The 10,000-nt window shown below is 37.4% G+C and overlaps 1 protein-coding gene across 1 annotated transcript in view; it reads left to right on the top strand.

Annotated features, from left to right (window-relative positions):
• Positions 1 to 4,437: 4,437 nt before the first annotated feature.
• LOC118764389 (leucine-rich repeat-containing protein 4-like) overlaps positions 4,438 to 10,000 on the top strand; it is a 56,636-nt gene continuing 51,073 nt past the window's right edge. Inside the window, exon 1 of the mRNA XM_036505158.1 lies at positions 4,438 to 4,662. The gene's annotated coding sequence lies outside the window, so the exon portion shown is untranslated. The remainder of the gene's footprint in view (positions 4,663 to 10,000) is intronic.

Genomic DNA, 10,000 nt, shown 5'->3' with positions numbered 1-10,000 from the left:
ACAGTTGGAGGATGATTTTCCTGGTATTTTTGCTCCATGTGCAGCGACTTGTTCGATGTCGAAAGACATTTCTTCCAAGTCTTCTTTGCCGAATGATTCCATTCGTGATTTGTCAGGTATTACTTGGTCATTTTGTTTTATAAATTAGAGGCTCATGACTTCTCTTCGATGGGTAGTGACTCTTCAGGTCTTCTTTCTAGAGAGCAGTATATTAGAGCGCAGGATGAGGATGCTGAGTTGCAGGTGTTAGCTAATATATCTGTCTCTTTCGTGTAGGTTAGCAAGGTACCAGTTCTCTACTACTTTAGGGATCATGTTAGGATAAGGAAATATAGGCTGATTCCTATAGGTGTTGTTTGGCTTATTTAATCGAGTGTGTTGTACAGGATTGGAACAGTTTGCAATGATATGAGCAGTTGAATTATTTTGTCTCGTGTGTCTATTAGTTTTCGTTGGTAGTTCCTTCTTTTGACCAATTGTTCCTGCTCTGTATTCTTCATCCGAATGAGTTCCCTGACGTTGTGATACTGTACAATGTGTATTGGAGGAATTACCAGTGTTGTGTATGCCTTCTTCTAGCATTATGATAAGTCAGATTGTCAGTCATGTAAGAGGCTGTAAGGCCACAAACACGTGGATAGATTTGCGACCTTAACACAATATTTCCTTATAAGTGTTTCATAGTATTTCTCTTCACTTTCTATTTTTTTCTTTTTAAATTTTAGAGTCTCTCATTTTCCATTTCCTTTTTCTTTGTCTGGATTCTTAAGGTCAGTGATACGTACAATAAATATTAACATATATACTTTTTGTATTTTGTATAAATATGTATGAACACTCATAAATATGTGGCTTCATTATGCACTTACACACACACACATACACACACACACACACACACACATATATATATATATATATATATACTCACACAGACACTCACTCCCTCCCTCCTTCACACACTCACTCACACACACACACCCCACACACTCACACTCTCTCTGTCTCTAACTCTGATTATTTCTGATTGTCGTTTCTATTCTTCAAATTCTACAGCATTTCTTATGCATTTTTACGCTTTCCATGCTAATCTTTTCCACGTATATAAATGCTTTCCAAAACAAACAAGCACTTCGTTTTAGAAGCTTCGAAGAAACTATAAGCTTATTCCCAAGCACTCATCTCTGCATGCACTGTAACCACTAGAAACTGCAGTGAGCTTATTAAAATTAAATACGTAATTCATGTCCTCTAAAAACACACACATACACCCAAACAGAAACGCATACAATGACACATAAACTAACACATGTTATGGTTGCAACTTGATTCCGAAATATGCCACATTTGATTACTCAACGAAGCAGGGACGTGTATTTTTTAGTCCTGTTAGGGATCTAAACACTTTTGCGCAATCAAAGACATACTAACGAAGGCGACTTCCTGCTGCAGGTTTTGAGAGACTTACCATCTTCCCTGACTCATACCTTTGTTCTCTCATGAAATTTTCAATTTTGTGTTTTGCCGATCGCAGGCTATGTGCCTTGTCGTTCGAAGGCTGTGCGTTTTGGCTGCGTCTGAGGAAAAATAGAAGGAGAGAACCTTTGCACATGGCAATTCCGACTCCCTCCCAAAACAGCCAATACATTCCTGCCAAACAAATAACTATTCTACATCATTGGTATTACATAAGAGAAATGTTACAACAAAAGCAGTTATATCGAACTCCCAGCCATTGGAGGGTTGTTGATTCTCCTGTGTTCACCCAGCCTTTGAAATAGTTTGTTTTTCGACCTGTAGGGAGTTAAACGAAGGGTGTCCACCTTACCAAGTACATACATAAATACACACACACACACACACATACACACACACACTACGCACACATTCACGCACACACATACATATATGTATATATACATACATACATGCATGCATACATATCTTATATAAAATTTCTGAGAGATATATAAACAGTAGCAGCACGGAATTGTAAACTATATTTGCCAACTGAATGTGGCGTGCCATACAGGACAGTGCTACTGTACCTTATAGTCCCAGGAAGACATCTCCTCCAGCTGAATAACGACACACAACTCCCATTTGTAGCCAAATCACTATATACTTTTCTCGCGACTCACTGTTGCTGATCTCGTAAAAGAGAGAGATACGTTGTATTAAATCTGTATATGTTATATTAAATTTAAAATAACATATCTCTCCGTTTTACGAGATCAGCGACTGTGAGACGCTAGAAAAATATATAATAATTTGCGAGTGGAATGAACTTTCATCACTTGGTAGTGATTAACACATGCTCGGTGGGAGGGGAGGTAGCCACCAAGAAACTTGCGTCCGGGTGTATGACGTAAGGCTAGACATGGGAGCGATGACCTCCCTTGCAAATACTAATCGGACACAGACTGTGTGTCATTAGCCAACTGGAGGAGATGTCTTCCTGGTGCTATAAGCACTGTCCTGTATATATGTGTATATATATGTATACAAACACGCACAAACACACATACATATGTAATTTATATATGTAGTGGAATAGCTGCATAGAAAGGGCCACATAGGTTAAGGGACAGGTTTGGAAAGATTGGCAAAAGAGGACCACAAAAAGCAACACCAAGCTGCAAGAAAAGAAACAACGCAACATTTATATCAAAGAAAGGAAGATGAGCAGAGTAAGAAGTTTATCATTGTTTTAAGACATCAGAAGTGTGGCATATTCTGAATGGCAAGATCGTCTGGGAGAGAAATGAAAGACATTATTGATGGGGATTCTGTACGGAATGATAATGATACTCTTGTTATTCATGAAATGTAAAGAAAGAAGAGCAGGCGTGATATAATGAGAATTTGTTGGATGAAAAGAATAGGAGAGGGATAAAGAGTGTATCGGAAGTAAACCCAGTTGAGGTGGGGGCATCCATCCAAATTTACAGCCGTACAGTGGAGAATGCGTTTAAAGATATGAAGGTAGGGAAGGTATCTGATACGAAATACTCGTGAGTGGGATGCGGGTTAGACAGCCTCTAACTAAATCAGCTTGAATAGGAGAGTCTCATACCCAGTGACTTTTGTGGTAATACCATTTTTAACTGCTATAAAAGGCAAAGGTAATGTATTAAAGGAAGAATGCTTGAGGTGTTAAACTGTTGGGGCAAGTTATGAAGGTTACAAAAAGAATTACATCCGATTTGCTTAGAAAGAGAAATTTAATGTAGACGTGATTTCTGTTTTTATGGCAAGAATAAATACAACTGATGCTGTCTTCTCAGTGAGACAAGAGCAGAAATATTCTGCCCTATTTCTTGTTTATTTAGAAAATATACATGTTTTTCAGCTCTGTGATCCGTCTGGTTCAAGAATAAGGGTCACAAGAACTAGAGAGTGATAGGAATACTAGCCTCACTCGAACCCGTATATACATTACATCACATCTAGAAGGCTGTGTATTTTCAATCCTACAAAAAGAGATACATCATTCCTCCTTTTCTCCCCAATATTCTAAGTCTCTGTCATAACAGTACGCTCTGGGTCACACTCACCCAGGAGACATATGTATGTGTGCCTGAGGGTACATATGTATATCTTTGTGTGATCTACTGAATTCAAAATTTCTCACACAATAGCCAGTTTCAATACTTGGATGGATGTGGGACATATTTGTAAGTATTGAAATTAGCCTTTCAAATTTCAGATTAGCCTTTCAAATATAACACGGTTATATGAAAAGACTTTTTAAGAGAGGAACGTTACTGAGAAATAAAAGAAAACTGCTTGCATACGTACATACATATATACATATATGTATATATGTATATACGTATATGTATATATGTATATATATATAATTTAATTAATTTTATATAAATAAATATGTTCTCTAACCGATAAATTGACTGCTGCTAATTATTAGCTGCAGGCTAGTTTTCTCGGGCCTCAACGCGCCAAAGTAAAGGCATTTGAAAGATATATTCAAATGTAATAGGCTGAACTCCATGCACGCGATATTTCGGTATCGTGTTTGCATCTAGTCCAGCAAATTGCATTTATAACGGACCATGCTGATGATGGCTGCAGTTTTCCTTGCGGAAAATAACAGTCGAAACTAATTAGTACATGGGTAATTATTTTATTTCGTATATTTTTCACTTGTTATTGCTATGGTTTTGTGCTGAGTTTGATCTGAGAACATAATCTTTTGTGGTGAATGGCGATTTGACGTCTATATCTAGCATGTTGACTGTCCACTTTTCGTGTTCAGTCCTTAATTGGTGTATATATATATATATACATATATATATATATATATATGTGTGTGTGTGTGTGTGTGTGTGTGTGTGTGTGTGTGTATGTGTATGTATGTATGTATATATATATATATATATATATATATATATATATATATACATACATACATAAGAGAGGTGGTTAGAGGTGAAATCTATTGAGAAAAGCAATGAGAAATATACACAATTCATAAAAATGCTTGGTAAGTTTGATTGGTTGAAAATAGTGAGATCCTGGTTGACGGAGGTTTATTTTTAAAAACATTATTTACAGTTCTTAATTCTCGATGAAAGAAACGAAAGCACACCATCGGTGTAAATATGGAATATATGATCAGTTCAACATTACCTTTCTTCTCAGGTAAGTTTCCCATTTTTTTCTCACTCTATTCTTGTCATATGTTACAATTTTGATGTAAGTAATGGATGTCTTCTATTACGATTGACAGTTTGATATATCCTTTACTCCGAAATAGGCCTTGTACTTTTTGTAGAAAGGATCATCATCATTATCATCATCGTCGTTGTCGTTATCGTCGTCATCATCATCATCATCATCATCATCATTATTATTATTGCCTTCACACAGCTTCTAACGCTGGAGATGTAGTACAATATCCGCTGTTCAATACCGGTGAACTAATGTATCACCTCTTATTTTTCGAGCACCTTCCGGACTATTCGAGCCGTTCCAAGCAGTGCTGTTTTCTGCAAGTGCTCCACCCTTATTGTAGCCCGTATTTGTTCCACGTACTTCTCGAGATCTTTGCTTACTTTTACCAGGGCTCCGGCAATTTTTGGTACTACTGCTACTTTTTTCATCGACCACAAATTCTTAACTTTCCAAGCTAACCTGTCACATCTCTCTTCTTTCTTTCTTTCTTATCACATACCTTGTTGTCAGCTGGGCATTCTAATTCTATATTTATGATCCAGCATACTTTGTTTTGTTTCTCAATTAAAACTATGTCTGGCTTCCTATTCTCTATCTCATGGATCTTTACATTTCTATTTTCGACGATGCTTTCAGGTTGTGGTCGTACCAATTTTTTGCTCTGTCAAGTCCATATTTGTTGCAAAGTGTCCAATGGATGAGCCTGGCTATATTGTCGTAGCGTCTCTTATATTCCTTCTGGGCTAGTGGCGTACATTGGCTGGTAATAAGCCATACGGTTTCACCGTTTTGTCCACAGATCTGTACTTATCACTTTCTGCTGTGTTGTCTATTCTGTATTTTATGTAGTTTGTTCTTAGTGCTTGCTCTTGGGTAGCACAGATTAGAGCCTCCGTTTTCGGTTTTAAATCACTTTTTGTCATCCACAGCCTTCTTTTTTCTCTGTCTGTCTTATCTTCAACATCTCTATGAAATTGACCATGCGTTCTTTTATTTAACCCCCTATTTTCAACTTCATTCGTTTTCAATTTCTTGTATAGTGCTTAATCTTTTTCATCGTACACAGGCCTGATCTTCTTACTTCTAATTGTAGAGATTTTCTGAGGAATTTTTTTACATACCATGCTATGTTGTTTAATTCTACTCTAATGCTATATTCGCATCCGATAAGTGCTCTCCCCGCTCTTTTCCTTGGCACATACCATCTGTCTGTGCCATTTTGGGGTGGAGTGACCCATATCTGGTCAGAAACGTCGTTGTGTTTCTGTCTAATCCGTTTAGTTTTTCTACTGTCCATGCGATTAGCCATGCTCCATATCTAAGGGGTGAAACCGCCCAGGTGTTGATAGCTTCGATTTTATTCAGTTTACTTTCGACTTAGGGATCAGTCTAAGTCTGCGCAAGTACTCCACCTTAAATTTTTCTGTCATTTCTTTCTGCATCAATTAATCCATTTCCAAAACCCCCAACTACCTATAGCCCGTCTCTTCTATCTGTTTCATAACCACTCCCGACAATACCGTTAGCCCGTCAATACATTTGATTTTGCCTCTCTTCAAGACTAACCTACCACACTTTCTCAGTCCGAAATCCATTCTGATATCAGTACTGAACGTATACACTGTATTAACTTGGGAACTGACTTGGGCTTCAGCTTTACCATACAGTTTGAGGACATCCATGACTTACAAATGGTTGACTTTCTCTTGACGGCTTTTGAATACATACACAGCTTTTGCTTTCCTCAAAATCAGTGTCAGTGGTATCAAGAGCAGTACAAAGATCAGTGGGACAGGCAGTCCCATTGGAAGATGCCCCTTCTAATTTCTACTGTCCCTAAACTCCTTCAGTATGCTGTCAGGTCCGTCCTTCAATTCGCCATACTTTTTCCAAGCAATCGCTCAACATTCAATGCAATGTCAAATCGATTCATACACTCCATATTTCAAGAATGTGAGGTCATATCGTACGCCTTACGATAATCGATCCATAACATGGCTAAGTTACTTTTCCTCTTCTTGCAGTCTCTCAGTACAGCTTTGTCTATCAGGAGTTGATCCTTAGTACATCTGCACTTACGCTTGCAATCCTTCTGCTAATGTGACAGGACTCCATTTTTTCAGATGTCCGTACATTGACTCTGCGAGTATTCCAGTCAATAACTTCCACATAAGTGGAAAACAAGATACCGTATTGCTTTTTACAATGTTTTTCTGGTACAGCACCGTCCTACCGAACGTCAACCACTCTGGTGTTATTGGTCGGCATTTAACAAGGTGTTGCGTTGCGCAGCTATTCATGCATGACATTCACCAAAGCTTTTGATCCTGTCGCCTTGAACTCCATCTGGTTCCGGGTCTTCCAGTTGCTCATTTTTTTAAATATTCGAAAATGTAAACATCTTTTTTATTGTAAAAAAAACACCAGTTTTCTCTGAATGGACATACAAATGAACACCTCAAAAAATGTAGAAACGTTAATATCTCCAATTTTGTGTGAACACTTTTTCTTCCCTTCTTCCTTGATTAACAGAATATGCAAACATGCCTTTTATTGTAACAACACGATTAAATGCACGATAAAACATTTAGGAAGTAAGCACCTGCCAATATATACATACTGCACAACTACAAAAAGCTATAAAACACAGCAAAACTTTTAAAAAGAAAAGAAAAATTCCAAAAGGAAAAGAACAAAAATTTAGAAATTCAAAAATCCCATAAGGTGAAAATCTCTTCCTCCTACTATTCCCAAAGACTGGAATATCTACAATTTCCTGTGAATATTTTAAATCTCCCTCAAAATAAAATAAGTTAGGAAACTTACATACCTACAGCTTTCGAGCACACAAACGATCATCTTTAAAAAAACCTTCAATATCTACAACTACTGTGTGAATGCTTATCCTTTCCCTTTCCTTTCTCCTTGAGCATTCAAAAACGTAAACATCATCTTCTTTTTTATACTAAGAACTCTACCAATTCTCTCTGTGCGGTCATATAAAAGACCGTATTTAGTAAAATTTCAAACTTTACTATCTACAATATGTTTTCATTTTTTTTACTCTCCGTGAATATTCGATATTGTAAACATCCTTTTCATTGCAAAAGTCTTACTGTATCCCCCAACTGGACAGACAAACGAACATCTCAAGAAAACTTCAAAAAACTTTAATATATTGCCTAAATGCATTTACCAACTGTGAATGGAAATGGTGAAGTATTTGAAACATTCCGGAAAGCAGCCGATAAGCACACTTTACGTAGTGATTTTAATAAGTGTATGGGATGTCTAGAAGAATCTGCAGGTATTGATCTTTTACCCATCTCAACTGAGGGGAAACTATGCATTGCTATATGCAGTGAACACGCTAAAATACCTATTTCTTTATTACCCACAAGGGGCTAAACATAGAGGGGACAAACAAGGACAGACATAGGTATTAAGTCGATTACATCGACCCCAGTGCGTAACTGGTACTTAATTTATCGACCCCGAAAGGATGAAAGGTAAAGTCGACCTCGGCGGAATTTGAACTCAGAACGTAACGGCAGACGTAATACCGCTAAGCATTTCGCCCGACGTGCTAACGTTTCTGCCAGCTCGCCGCCTTAAAACACGCTAAAATACCTTGTAGAAATGAGCAGCTGAATGAAAATGCATTCATTGAAGACTTTTAACGAAGCTACTTTAAAGAAATTTCCTTTAAATATCCTTACAGGAGATAGATTTGATATTGTGATCGTATGGAGTTAGTTGTACAATATTAGGCCTACCAAACCCATGTCCGGATTTTTGTTGTAATGATCAAAGAATATTTAGGAGGCACGATCATAAGTTGAGTAGGGAATCAAAAGACTCAATTCCTGACAAATAATTGTGTTTGAGAGAAAAGTTGATGCTACTGAAAGTGATAAAACAATTTTTCGTTTCAGTTGCATCTGGTGGATCTGGGATAAAACTACCTTGACAACTTTACATTGTTGAACTTTATACGTGGGGGAGGTAGGGCATCCTTCCATATATAACAACTAGAATAACTGCTTAAGGTATGAGGAACTGTGCACAGTGGTTAAATGATACTCCACCTTTCATTATTTATAAATCCTCTACTTTGTCATGTAACACACTCCGTATAAATGATGAACTTCTGAAGGAAATTATGTGAAATGGTCATCTTTTTAGTGTAAAGCTTTTGATAAGTAGAGGTGATTATCATCAGACAGCTAATTTAATTCAAAGAGGCAGCAATGTTGATATAAAAATGCCGCATTATGGTAACGCGTGAAAACCCATTATGGAAATATAAGAAAATGCTTCGTCTTGCAGTAAAAAAGGGAAGTGCTGAGCAAGAAGGATTTCATATTTGTATCTTGAATATTAGAAATGTTATTTTCACTTACAATGCTGGGCTTAATGATTGTATGCTTGCCATACCATAAGCAATGATTGTCGATGATGTAGTCCACTTTATTTATTGTAAATTCAGTTAACATCATCAATGATGAACAAACTGCCTCTTTTGATTTATATAACTCACATTGGGAATCTGCCTGATTGTGCTGACTACGAAAGTTAGTGAAACATTGAAACTTAACAATGATATTCTGCAGCTCATATACCGGGTCTAACAAGAAAATATATAAAATCAATGATTCGATAATTGTTGAGGACGATGACGTTGACGACGACGATGAAGATGCTGTTGACGACAACGAGGACGAAGATATTTATGATGATGATGATGATGATGGTGATGATGATGATGAGGATAAGGGTAAAGATTATCATGATCAAGATGATGATCATTATAATGATAATGATAAATTTGAGCTCTAAATTTTCAAGTGGAGTTTTTAAATGAACAAAATCCGCGTGGAATTCCATCTCATATTCTGATAATAAAAGTTTGGCGTATTATAATGTAAGAACGAAACATGAGACCCATGAAAGTTTAATAAATAGAACATGAGCAACGATTAAAGAAATGCGCACCCATTTATGCAGCAGAAAGATTAACTGGCAGCAGTTAAGAAGAAAGGGCTTTCATTTCACGAATTTATTTTGTTGTTTGTTCCTTCTCGAGGCACGCCTGGCTCATAAGGGCCGGTTTCCCGGTTTCCTTGGCGGATAGGTTTCCCACCTGGACAGAACGTCGGTCCGTCGCAGGTGAGCTGAAAGAGTGAGAGAAAGTTGTGGTGAAAGGGTCAGCAGAAGTTCGCCGTCACCTTCTGCCGGAGCCGTGTGGGCTTAGATGTTTTGCTCATAAACACACACATAGCCCGGTCTGAGATTCAAACCCGCG

The sequence above is a fragment of the Octopus sinensis genome, linkage group LG8, assembly GCF_006345805.1.
Source record: "Octopus sinensis linkage group LG8, ASM634580v1, whole genome shotgun sequence".
NCBI lineage: Eukaryota > Metazoa > Mollusca > Cephalopoda > Octopoda > Octopodidae > Octopus > Octopus sinensis.
This window is presented reverse-complemented; position numbering and strand designations above follow the sequence as displayed.